Source organism: Lipotes vexillifer, unplaced genomic scaffold (assembly GCF_000442215.2).
Source record: "Lipotes vexillifer unplaced genomic scaffold, Lipotes_vexillifer_v1.1 scaffold433, whole genome shotgun sequence".
NCBI lineage: Eukaryota > Metazoa > Chordata > Mammalia > Artiodactyla > Lipotidae > Lipotes > Lipotes vexillifer.
Genome location: NW_006774285.1, coordinates 1,478,801 through 1,492,357, shown reverse-complemented (window position 1 = coordinate 1,492,357; position 13,557 = coordinate 1,478,801). Strand labels below are relative to the sequence as shown.

General features: G+C 35.3%; 1 protein-coding gene and 1 non-coding gene across 4 annotated transcripts in view; both read right to left on the bottom strand.

Moving 5' to 3' along the window:
- The window catches only part of VMP1 (vacuole membrane protein 1), a 132,677-nt gene that overhangs the window by 79,574 nt on the left and 39,546 nt on the right, over positions 1-13,557 (bottom strand). The gene's annotated exons all lie outside the window — the stretch shown is intronic.
- TRNAG-UCC (transfer RNA glycine (anticodon UCC)) lies at positions 3,890-3,962 on the bottom strand. Its single transcript has one exon. It is a non-coding gene; the product is annotated as a tRNA-Gly (tRNA).

Genomic DNA, 13,557 nt, shown 5'->3' with positions numbered 1-13,557 from the left:
TATTTACATATCATCTCTGGCTAATTCTGTGCTGTAATGGCAAAACTGAGTAGCTCTGACAGAGACTTTATGGCCTATGAAGTCTAAAACACTTATTATATGGCCCTTTACAGAAATAGTTTGCTGATTCCTGATTTAAAGGAAAAGATAAACACAATGAGGGAAGAAATACAAAGTATAAAAAAAAAAAATGGGCTTCCCTGGTGGTGCAGTGGTTAATAATCCACCTGCCAATGCAAGGGACACAGGTTCGAAGATCCCACATGCCACGGAGCAACTAGGCCCGTGAAGATCCCACATGCCACGGAGCAACTAGGCCCATGCGCCACAACTGCTGAGTGTGCACTCTAGAGCCCGTGAGCCACAACTACTGAAGCCCGCGTGCCTAGAGCCCATGCTCTGCGACAGGAGAGGCCACTGCAATGAGAAGCCCGTGCACCACAAGAAAGAGTGGCCCCTGCTTGTCACAACTAGAGAAAGCCCATGCGCAGCAACGAAGACCCAAAGCAGCCAAAAATAAAATAAATTAATTAAAAAAAATAAAAAAAGAACAGCAGATGTAGAGGGTGTATTGGATTCAGTCCACTGAATAAACCTAGTTTAAAATATATATATATATACACACACACACACACACACACATATATATATATATAAAGTATAAAAAAAACCAAAATGGAACTTATAGAGCTGAAAATATAATATACGAATAGGAAAATTCACTGGATAATCAACAGATTAGATGCCACAGAAGAAAATATTAGAGAACTTGAAGACAAGGCAATAGAAAGTATTTGAACTAAAGGACACAGAGAGTAAAGGCTATGGAAGAAATGAACCTCAGTAACCTGTGGAATAATACCAAACAGTCTAATATATATGTAACTGGAACCCCAGAAAGAGAGGGTGAAGTGTGTGTGTGTGTGTGTGTGCACGCACACACACACTGGGGAAGGGATGGCCAAGTATTTTCAAGATTTGATGAAAAATATCAATCCATCAACTCACAGATTTAAGAAATTCAACAAACCTAAGTCAAGATCAACATAAAGAAAATAAAACAATCAAATTGCTGAGAATCACCATAATCACATCATAATCAAATTCTATAATTCAGCAATATCAAGAAAGTCTTAAAAGCAATCCGAGGGGATAAAAACACATTACAGGCATACCTCACTTTAATGAACTTTGCAGACATTGTGATTTTTACAAATTAAAGGTTTTGGCAATCCTGCGTCAAGCAAGTCTATTGGCACCATTTTTCCAACAGCATTATTTTTAAATTAAGGTACATATATTGTTTTTGTAGACACTTAATAGAGTACATTATATTGTAAACATAACTTTTAGATGCACTGGGAAACCAAAAAATTCGTGTGACTTGCTATATATCACCATATTCATTTTATTGCAGTGGTCTAGAACCAAACCCACAATATTTCCAAGTTATGACTGAGTCATCTACAGGGAAATACAGATAGGACTTCTCATCAGAAACAGACCAAAAGACAATAGAATTACTTCTCTAAAGTGCTGAAAGGAAAAAACAAAATCTGTGAATCTATAATTCAGGGAAAATATATTTTGAAAATATATTTCAAAAATAAAGATGAAATAATAACATTACAAAAGCCAAAAGAATTTGTTCCAGGAGATAAATGTTAAAGGAAGTTCTCAGATAGAAGAAAAGTGATACCAGATGGAAACTTTAATGTACATAAAAGAGTGAAGAGCACTGGAAACAGAGAACACCTTTTTTCCTCATTTTAAAATCTCTTAAAAAAATAACTAGCTGCTTAAAGCAAAAGCTATGACATATGTAGAAGTAAAATACATGACAACAACAGCATAAAGTATGGGAGGGAGAAAATGGAGTATAATACTGTAATGTGGTTACATTATATATATCAAAAAAAAATGTTCAATTCAAAAGAATGCAGGAAAAGAATAAAAAATAGGTGGGACCAACAGTTTGATGATAGACTTAAACCCAACCATACTGACAACTACATTAATTGCAAATGGGCCAAACATACAAATGAAAAGGCAGAGAGTGTCACACTGAATTAAAGAGCAAGACCTCAGTACATGCTGTCCATAAAAAGCCCATTTTAAATATCCAGATCCAAAAGTAAAGGTAAAGGGATGAAAAAAGATAAACCGTGTAAACATAATAATACAAAAGACAGAGTATTCTACATTAATACCAGATTAAGTAGATTTCAGCAGAGGGTATATTACTAGAGATGAAAAAGGACATTTCATAATGATAAAAGGGCTAATTCTCAGGAAGACAGAATAATCCTAAATGTGCAGGCACCTAATAACAGAATGTCAAAATACATAAAGCAAAAACTAAAAGAACTAAAAGGAGAAATAAACAAATCCACAATTAGAGTTGAAATTTCAACACACTTCTCTTTTTAGTTGATAGAATAAGTAGACTGAAAACCAGTATGGATATAGAACACTTGAACAATATGGAACACTACACCCAAAAATAGCCAAATACATATCCTTTTCAAGTATACATGAAATCCAGTCACCAAGATAGAACATATACTGTGGTATAAAATGAATCTCAGCACACTGAAAAGAATGTGCCATGTGGCAAGGTAAGTAAAGATCAATACAAGGAGTACTTCTTAAGGAAAAGTAGCAAATGATAGTCCTCAAAGGTTAATTTTTCTATTTAAGGACAGTGTCCTTTAATCTATATAGTGGTAATCAAAGGAAGTTAAACAGCTATGTACAGCCCAGGTTGTTATTCCCCAGCACAGGAAGCTCTATAAATTTCCTAGTTACCAACCAGGTCATAAGTAACATTCACTAACTGCCCCTGAGAGTTCCTAATTACTGCCAATGGAAGTTCCCTTTAATGATACGAAGGTCAAATTTTATGACTGTGATGAAAAGTTACACTCTCATCAGTGACAGGTTTTTAGGGTCCTTTTATGGGGTGGGTGGGTACTTCAGTATACTCATGCTAAGTGAAGTCAACTCAACAAGATAGTTCAGCTATTTGTGACATATCAAACATCTGGTTTTGCTTCAGTTCAAAGCCTCATATATCTTAGTCTCATGAGCTGCATTACATTATATTTTCCAAAGTTTTGATAATGGAATAATTTTGCTTTGTCCAGGATAAAAGATGTAGTGCTTGGCCAGGCAAGAAGATGTCTGGGTGAGAGCAAAACCACAGTTAGATCAGGGGGTAGGATTTCTAATAAGAGCAGATATAGGTATTTGTGGAAAAAGTATTTTAACTTAAGACATTCTTTTAAGATAAATTTTAAAAGTTACACTTCTACAATTTACATTCATTCAGGAATAGTAAATATCCTACTAGCTCTGTCAAATTAAGAGAAATTCAGAATTAAAAAAAATTATCCTAGAGGTAAAATTATCATTCCTGAAATTATAACACACAAAAATATCCTAATCCGGTAGAGAAGAGAAATCCTAAGTAGTGCCCTGATAATAATGTAGTACCTATGTAAGCCCTGAGAAAGCAGTCCTGGTGCCACAAATACAAATTAGGGTCTTTGTAAGAAAGGTGTGGGACAGTCACACCTTAAAACCTGAAAAAAAATCTTATTAGTAAATGACAAACTAGTCTATGTATTGCTGCTTCATTTAAGGAAAAGTGTTTTCTGGATTTTTAACTTTATTTTTCAGTTCATTTGGGGGCCCTTTCTTCCAGAGACATTTTTTAAAAAGTGAAAATCTAAAATGATCATATTAGTTAATTATGAGCCTAATTTAGCCAAGCCTTTTTACCAACCAAGATGCAGAATATGATGTCACATTAAGAGCGCAGTATGTGTATGTATGAGGGTTTTTTGGGGGGTTTTTTGGCAGTGCCCAGCAGCATGTGGGATCTTAGTTCCCTGACCAGGGATCGAACCTGTGCCCCCTGCATTGGAAGTGCAGAGTCTTAACCATTGGACCGCCAGGGAAGTCCCTGTATGGGGTTTTTAAGGAAGATGAGCAGACAGACAGACAGACATTCTTCCACTGTAGGCAGCTCCCTCAGAACTGATAAAACATTCCTGAAGACTGGAGTTGTTTGCACATCCGTAATGTCAGTTCATAGCATAATTCATCATCCACACACAGAAGTCAACTGAGATCCCAAAGGCAAAATTCCCAATTAGTTTTGTCTGGGAAGTTTAGGACAAAGGTAATAAAATCAAGAATCCTGTGCTGATTCACTGGGAAAACATTTGTTTGCCACACTCCTTCACTGAGGAACAAAAGGAGTCAGTGGTTAGTCTGGAATGTGATTCATTAGGAATATCTGGGTGATAAATAAATGAAAGGAGATGACAGATGGTTGTCTGTATGACTTGCAAAACCTTTGTTTTCTTTAAGTCCAACTTTTAGGGGAGTTTAGAAATGCTTTTACAAACAGGAATTGTACTCTTCAAATTCTTTTAATCATTGCTTTTCTCATCGCAGTCAGAAAACAACTTACCTAAGGTTATGGTATACAAGAAAAAATTCTAGAAGGCTAGAGCATAAAACTGTTGATTCCAAATGGGCACTGAGAAGTTTAACTAGTGTTTATATTCTTTTTGTGAAGAAGGTCTCAAGTTTACAAATTTAAGCCCCTGGTCCCTCCCTATAAAATGCAGTATAATATGTAAAAAAGCAGTAATTTGGCCATTAGTTAATGTGGATTTTAGTTTTCTAAACCTGTTAGTAACTTACTAGATGTAATCAGACTTCTATCTCACATTCCTCATTTGATGAAAAGCCTGAAAATAATGATAATAATGCCTGCACAACCTAGGTAACACAGCAATGTATGAGATTATGTAGTAAAAGTGTTACGATAAGCATAAAATAACCAAAACAAAAAATGTGTAAACTCTATACTTCATGCTTCAGGTTATATGGACCTATTTTTAAAGTCATTTTTATTATATTCAGTCAATCCATAAATAAAGACATATTTCACTTTTCTTCTCTAAACCTAAGCAATTTTTTTTTTTTTTTGCGGTACGTGGACCTCTCACTGTTGTGGCCTCTCCCGTTGCAGAGCACAGGCTCCGGACGCGCAGGCTCAGTGGCCATGGCTCACGGGGCCAGCCGCTGCGCCGCATGTGGGATCTTCCAGGACCGGGGCACGAACCCGCGTCCCCTGCATTGGCAGGCAGACTCTCAACCACTGCGCCACCAGGGAAGCCCAACCTAAGCAATTTTGATCATAAAGTTGGTTTAAGTGTTTAGGAGGAATGGACCACATATTTATTAAGAGAGCTTTTAAAAAGGTTATAAATTGTTTAAAATTATACCCAACAGAACAGATTTCAGCAAAACTGAATCTTCTTAGCTTTCATTTAAACACACATTAATAAATAGTGACTTAAGGGCAGGAAGTCAGTCAGTCTGTGCATACCCTTCTGTTTGGTGAAAACTCAGCCCTATGTCCTGGAGACCCTGGTTTCTACTTTTGATGTGGTGATGCTCTTAAGAGTTAATACATGAGTCATTCCTTGGGGAAAGACAGAGAGAATAGCTGATCATGCCCTCATCAAAAAAAGGCAAACAGACCTTTTCTAAGAAGGGCCTGTTGGTCTTCCCGCAAGAGCCCTGAGTCACTGCATGCTTATAGCCAGAGTCATTATACCTATAAAGAGCAATATTAAGTCACACTAGAACCTTACTTTTGGCAATTTCTTCTCTTTTTCTGTCTTATCGAGGGATAGACATGTAAGCTATGGAGCAACAATCAGAAGTCAAGCAGGAAAAATAGTGAACAGGTTGGCTAACAATTTTTAAATGAATTATTCCACCTCATGGCATTAAACAATTACTAAAATAGTTTTCTTACTGAAACTGCTTCGCTATTTCACTTCAACCTATGTCCATGCAGTTCTCCAAATAACACTTACTTTAGGCAATAAATAACCAAGAGTCAAAAAGTGTAAGAAACAGCTTTATATATATAAAACAGTACTATAAAGTATTATATACATACTATAAAGTATTTGTTCACTAAAGGAAACAGGGTGCTATAGACAGAGATGTTCTTTAAACATTTGATAGTGATCAACATGTTGGATTTTTTTTAATGTACAATTTTTACCCCATTTTAGCGATGAAATGATCCTAAACGTTAAGGCAGAAACAGACCTCTGAATCTCACACAGGGGCAAATATCTCACAATTAACTTTCCCTGTACTTATTTTATAACAAAGAGCCAAAAATTTTTTTCTATTAAAATGGTCATTTTTGGGGACTTCCCTGGTGGTGCAATGGTTAAGAATCCTCCTGCCAATGCAGGGGACATGGGTTCGATCCCTGATCCAGGAAGATCCCACATGCTGTGGAGCAACTAAGCCTGTGCACCACAACTACTGAGCCCGCGAGCCACAACTACTGAGCCCGTGTGCCACAACTAGTGAAGCCCGCATGCCTAGAGCCTGTGCTCTGCAACAAGAGAAGCCACTGCAGTGAGAAGCCCGCGCGCCGCAACGAAGAGTAGCCCCCTCTCTCCGCCACTAGAGAAAGCCTGTGCGCAGCAACAAAGACTCAACACAGACAAAAATAAATAAATAAAAAAGTTATAAAAAGGTCATTTTTTTGTTTTTATTTTTAAGTAGAATTCTTTATTCATTTATATCTTATTTTTACACCTGATAACTGCATTCTGAACTTACAGTTTTATGGCCATGGTTTCTCATGGTACTTAAAACACTCTTGACATCTACTAACTTAATTCCAGTGAATTTAAACTACCAATTTTTATCTATAAAACTATATTCTTAATTTAAAATCGTCATATTAAACAAATGACTCATAAATACGATTCAGATAATAATGTCTTGATGTTATATCTTCTTATAAACCTTGATCTACTCTACAGTGTAACTGAATAGTTCCCAAACTTTTCTACATACCAACTGCCATCTAGATAGGGCAGTTCTAATGTGAAAATCCCTACCAGGGCTTCCCTGGTGGCGCAGTGGTTGAGAATCTGTCTGCTAACGCAGGGGACACGGGTTCGAGCCCTGGTCTGGGAGGATCCCACATGCCGCGTTGCAACTGGGCCCGTGAGCCACAACTACTGAGCCTGCGCGTCTGGAGCCTGTGCTCCGCAACAAGAGAGGTCTCGATAATGAGAGGCCCGCGCACCACGATGAAGAGTGGCCCCCGCTTGCCGCAACTAGAGAAAGCTCTCGCACAGAAACGAAGAGCCAAAAATAATTAAATAAAAATTAAAAAAAAAAGAAAAAGAAAATCCCTACCATTTTGATCCCCAAAGGTGAGAGAATTCAGTGGTTAAAATATATGACAAAGAGAAAAATTATCTGCAAAATATATTCAGCCTTCTATTTATAGCTCAATATTTGAGTGCCTTTAACATTTTTTAATGATTGTTGATGTTTTTGTTCTCAGAGTTCTTTGTCTAAGAGCTGGGCTTATTTTGAAAGGAATATAGGGCTTGGGAAGCCTTTCTCCGGGAAACTGCTCCACCTAGTGTCAAAAACTGTTCATGTATCACATTACTTGTAAATTCCTGCCGAAGGACTCATTTCCTTTGTTACTGATAAATAGAACAGACTTTATAATCATTAATGGCATGCAGTTTACAAATGGCTCTTAAATCATCTGCTTGTCTTATAACTTGAGGAATAATAATGTGAATGCATATAAGGAGCATGTCTGAGATATATTTCTCATTATGAAGTACCAAAGTTCCTGTTTTTGTTAAACTGGTTTTTTACCAGGTTATTATTATGAATATATTATGAATCATATATTCTAGTAATGGGAAATAATTTTAAGGTGGCTACTGAAATTACCCTATCACTTCTCCTAATTGTTTGTATCAATCTAAACGTAATCCACAAATTATTTATTTCTCTAAATAAGTGCTGTGTTGTGAAGACCGGTATTTAATAATTGCACACATCAATGGTTTAAAACATGAGATTAGAACTAAATTTTGCTGTCATCAGGCAGCTCATTTGGAAGAAATTCTTTTACTTTTCTCTTCAAGAAAAGTTGTTTTTTTTTCCCCTTGATGGTCTTACAGACTACTCAAGCACTCACACAACTATATTCTCTTCTAAAACATCATGTTAAGTCTAATACTATGACCTGGGAGAAGTGCTAATCCTTTTTTGGCAAGGAGGAATCAAACACATAACATGTCATGTAAAAATCCTTAGGGGGTGGCTAGCTCACTAAGGCTCCCAAGCTCAATATGCTTCTTCTGGTGTACTACTGTCATCCCATGAGTTAGAGCAACGGGTAGCAAACTACAGCCGGCAGATCAAATCCAGTCGGCTACCTCTCTTTGTGAATAAAGGCTGACTGGAAAACAGTCACATTCATTCCTACACACTGTCCCTGGATGCTTTCTTATTACCATGACAGATCTGAGGAGTTACAAAAGAGATTGCATAGCCCGCAAAGCCTAAAATATTTACTATCCCATTACGGTCCCTTTTCAGCAAAAGTGCTGCCTCTGGGCTGCCTCCCCTTGGGTCAAATCATTATTAAGGTGAAAATTTTGACACATTCAAACACAGATATACAACAAAGAGGTTAACAGCAGCCATGTTCTCTTCATTAACTTGTTTTTACTCTGGGCATTATTTCCACTAGTAAATAAGCATTCCTGGATGGCCTGGAATGGAAACCTGCTACATACATGCTAAGACTAAAATAAATTCGTTAATGGATTTCTGGAAATTAGTATCCAAGAGAAGAGGGCTTAGAAGGTATGATCTTAGAAAAATCTACCAGCCACAGAACGTTTTTTTGCATCTGATCTACTTACAAAAAACATGAGTAAAGGAAATGAATGAAATCAGTAAATTTGCACTACTTGCCAGACAAAATTAGCTCATGAATTAGACATCTATTACAGGTGTATTTATGCAAAATGACTTCAAAATTCTAAAACAAAAGAGCAGATGTACTAAAACAGAGTATTTATTTAAGTATAGTCCATATAGAAAAGTGCATAATGCAAGCATCTTAATGAATTATTTCAGACACAGGTATCCTCTCTCCAGATCAAGAAATATTAGAAACACACAAGAGGGACATATCCTATTGGTTGTCAAGATTTACTACAAAGCTGCTAGGATGAAAATCTTTTTTCAATTACTTTGTCAATTTCTACAAAAATACCTACTCAAGTTTTGACTGATATTGCATTGATTATGTAAACAAAATTGGGAAGAACAGCTACAGTACTGTCTTCTAATCCATGAAAATAATATATACCTTCTGTTACCTAGATCTTTTTGCTTCCAACAATATTTTATAATTTTATATAGAGGCCAAGCACATCTTTTGTTAGATTTATTTCTAGGTATTTGCTTTTCAAAAAAATGTTATTATAAATGATGCTTTCCAAAATTTTCACTCTCTAAATGTTTATTGTAGTATACAGAAACACAATTGTTACATACACGTTGACCGTATAGCCAGTAACTGTGTTACACTTCCCTATTCTCCAAGTTTGTGGAAGTTATCTCCTCTAAATTTCTGCCAAGTTCTGCTTTCCATAAGTTGAGTATATATTATTAAATACAAACTTAGACCTGTTATATCTTCCTGGTGAACGGAGTCTTTTATTATATTACCAACAAACACATTCTATCTATTAACTCTTCTTGCCTCATACTTTACTTTGATTTCAATATAACTACATGAGCTTCTTCTTGGTTGGCATCAAATGGCTCATCTTTTTCCATCCTTTACCGTTAATCTTTCTGTGTATATTTTAGGTATGAAGGCTGGATTTAGCAAATAGCTGAATATTTTAAAATATTTATTTGGATAACTGGAAGCAACATTTATTCCATTTATTGATATATTTGGATTTAAATATACCACTGAATGTTTACTACTTAACCTGCCTGTTCTATGTTCCTTTTGTCTGCTTTCTTTCCCTCTTTTGGCTTGGCTTTTTAAAAATTACTTGGTTTTTACTTGTGCCTATTAGCTTGATAGTTATATATTCTTGTACTACTTACCCTAAAGATTATAATATAGATCTTTATTAATTAATGTCATATAAATTAATATCTTACCTTTTCTAGGGCAATGCAAAGACTTTAGAATAATTTAATTTCAATTACTCCACACGTGATTTGCAGATGATGTATTTTAATTCCCTCTAAATACTTTAAATCTCTCAAAACATTATCACTACATTATCATTAAAAGCATAATGTCAGGCTTCCCTGGTGGCGCAGTGGTTAAGAATCCACCTGTTAATGCAGGGGACATGGGTTCGAGCCCTGGTCAGGGAAGATCCCACATGCCGCGGAGCAACTAAGCCCATGCGCTGCAACCACTGAGCCTACGTTCTAGAGCCCGCGAGCCACAACTACTGAAGCCTGTGCACCTAGAGCCTGTGCTCCACAACAAGAGAAGCCACCACAATGAGAAGCCCCTGCTCACCACAACTAGAGAAAGCCCACATGCAGCAACGAAGACCCAACGCAGCCAAAAATAAATAAATAAAATAAATAAATTAAAAAAACATAATGTCAAAAAAATAGAAAAACAAAAAAAGAATAAAAACCATAATGTCAATCTTAATTTAAATTTACCCATATATATACCCTTTTCTTAATCTTTATTCGTTCCTGAATCTGAGCTTCAATCTAGAATCACTTTCCTTCCATTCAAAGAACACTTTTTAGTATTTCCTTTGGAGCATGTTTGCTCGTGGCAAACTGCTCTGTTTTTCTGAAAGTATCTTTATTTTATACTGTTCAGGGAACACTTTGAGTATCTTCTGTTGGTAGTTATTTTCTTTTAGACCTTTAAAGATTTTCCACTGTCAGCTGACTTTTACTCTACTCAGTGTTCTGTGGTGACCGAAATGGCAAGGAAATCCAAAAAAGAGGGGATATATGTATACATATAGCTGATTCACTTCACTGTACAGCAGAAACTAACACAACATTGTAAAGCAACTATACCCCAATTAAAAAAAGAAAAAAGCTGATGCACTTGCTACTGCTATTGCTGTTAAAAAAAAATTGTCCTTCATCTCTGAAAGAAAAAAAAAAATCAATGGCAGCAAATCAGTCTTACTGAAATTCCTCTGAAGATAGTATGTCTTTTTCTCCATCTCTCCTTTTTTGTCCTGGATATTTTTCTCTGGCCGATTTTGCAGTTTATTAGTCCTGTCTTAGCTGCTGTCTACTGAAGTCCATTAACTGAGTTCTTAATTTCAGATAATGTTTTTTTAATTCAAAAATTTCACTTGCTCTCCTCTGTAGTTTTCAATCTCTGCAAAAATACTCAAAATTGTTTTTTACTTCCTTTAAACACATTGATTTTGGATTAAAGTATACATCTAATAACTTCATTAAATAGATCCCCTATGGATCTATTTCTCTTATTTCTTGTTTCGACCAAATTATCATGTTGCTTCAGATATCTGATTATTTTTGATTGAGTGCTAGACTTTTTTTTTTTAAATATAATGTGATGCCTAGAATTATTTTATTTTCCTCCAGACTTAAGATTTAGCCTGAGCTTCAGTCCCTGTATGGGCTGATTTGTATCTAGTTCATCCTTAGGTTTAAAGTGTGGCCCATCAGGTTCCAATCCAAAGCCTGCAGGTTTATTAGGCCATATACTTAACTGGTTTCACCTCTCTGGGTTTCCCCTCTAATCTAGATGTTGGCCTTGTAATTCTTTGCTATCTTTTTATCTCTATGGTGGCTTTAAACAGATGTTTTAAATTTTTATCAACCTTTTTAAGATACTTTCACAAGCGAGTTGATCCAAACTGCCTAATCTATTGTCACTGAAAATGGAACAGTAATCTGTGGTTTTCAACTATGGTATTACATTCTGCTACATTAAAATCAATTGTGGGAAATTTTGCTTATAGTTTCTTAAGAATAATAGCTAAAGCAGGAAAATTGAAGATGATTGTTTTAAAAATAAAATCAGAGCAAGAAAAATGACAATAATAATTATAATAGTCGCTTAACATTTACTGAGCACCTTATATATACTAGCCACTGAATGAAAAGTGTACATGTTTTATTTCATTTAATCCTCCAAACAGCTTTATGAGATAGGTACTATTATTACCTTTTCCATTTACAGTTGAATACACTGAGGCTTAAAAAGTTAAGATATTTGCCAAATATCACAGAGTTAGTAATATCTGACTATGCATTCAAATCCAGCTCTGAATATGCCCTATTAAGTATCTCCCATGATAGGAATAAAAGATTTTAGTCCCATAACAAAATCACCCTCTATCAACTGCATATTCTTAAATATTAAAGAAAAAGATAGAATTATGGCATTACATCTGAAACTATGCATGCCATGGGAGTACGTCCTGCATGTAAATATATATCACAATGGAAAGTCTAATAACTGTGAAACTAATTAATGAATGTGCAAAACTATTAAAAAAACTTATTTTCATTCACATGCATTAACTGGCATTATATAGTCATAAATACAGATAAATAATAGAATATGCCTCTAATTTATTTGAGGGCTTCACATTTATCCAGAATAGAACCTGCAAATATAGTATAGTATATTGGTTGTATTAGCAATGCCACCTAGTGGCAAACTAATATAGCCATAGTTAGAAAAAAAAGTCCTATAAGAGTGGTTCTTAACATTTTATGGGTTACAGAATCTGGAGAATCTAATACTATAGGCCCTTTCTGCCAGAAAGATGCATATTTGCGAAGACACATAACAAGTACAGTGTTCAGGGAATTAACAGACCTCCTGAAGCCTATGTGTTGACTGTTAGAGTTAATGGAACAAACCAACTAACTTAGAGGCCCAACCAACACCCCTTGAGCCTTGAGAAGGAATCCATTCACTTTCCCCTTCATCTCTTCCTCTCTGGTTAGCAATCACTATTCCTGCATAAATAGTATCTAACTCTTCCTTTGTGGCTACATATCTGTTCTCAGCAAACTACTAGATTTCTACTGTTCCCAAATCAATTTACAAAATTTGATAGTAGTCATTCTTCCTTGTTGATTTTCACTAAATTTAATTTTTAAATTTAATGAAACAACTATTTTTACATCTATTGTTTAGAGAAGTGATGACGATCTTCAGGACATCTGAATTAAGTTAAAACTTTTCAATTATATCTAAAAATATAAATGAAATTGTTGATTGATAAACTTAAAAATCAAGATAACTTTTCCATTTTAAAGACAGATATATAGGCATATATAATATTTTAGGAAATATAGTAACATTTGTAGATCACCATTTAGTTGCACAATGAGTTAAAATTAACTAAATGATTACTTTCAAAAGAGGTTAACTTCCATGCTGGGAAGAATGTAATTGAGAAAGTCTGTTTATGCAGGAAAAATGTTCCTATTTCACTTTAAAGCCATAGTTTCCAGTAAAGAGAACCATGATCGAGAATGAATTAAATCTTTTCCCTTTGTTAAACTCAGTTTCTTTTTCACCTGTTTTGTTGTAAATTATTGTCAAAAGAAGGATAATTTTTCTGACCAGACTTCTCTCCTAATATAGTTAATTGCTTTCTTGACTGAGGAGTT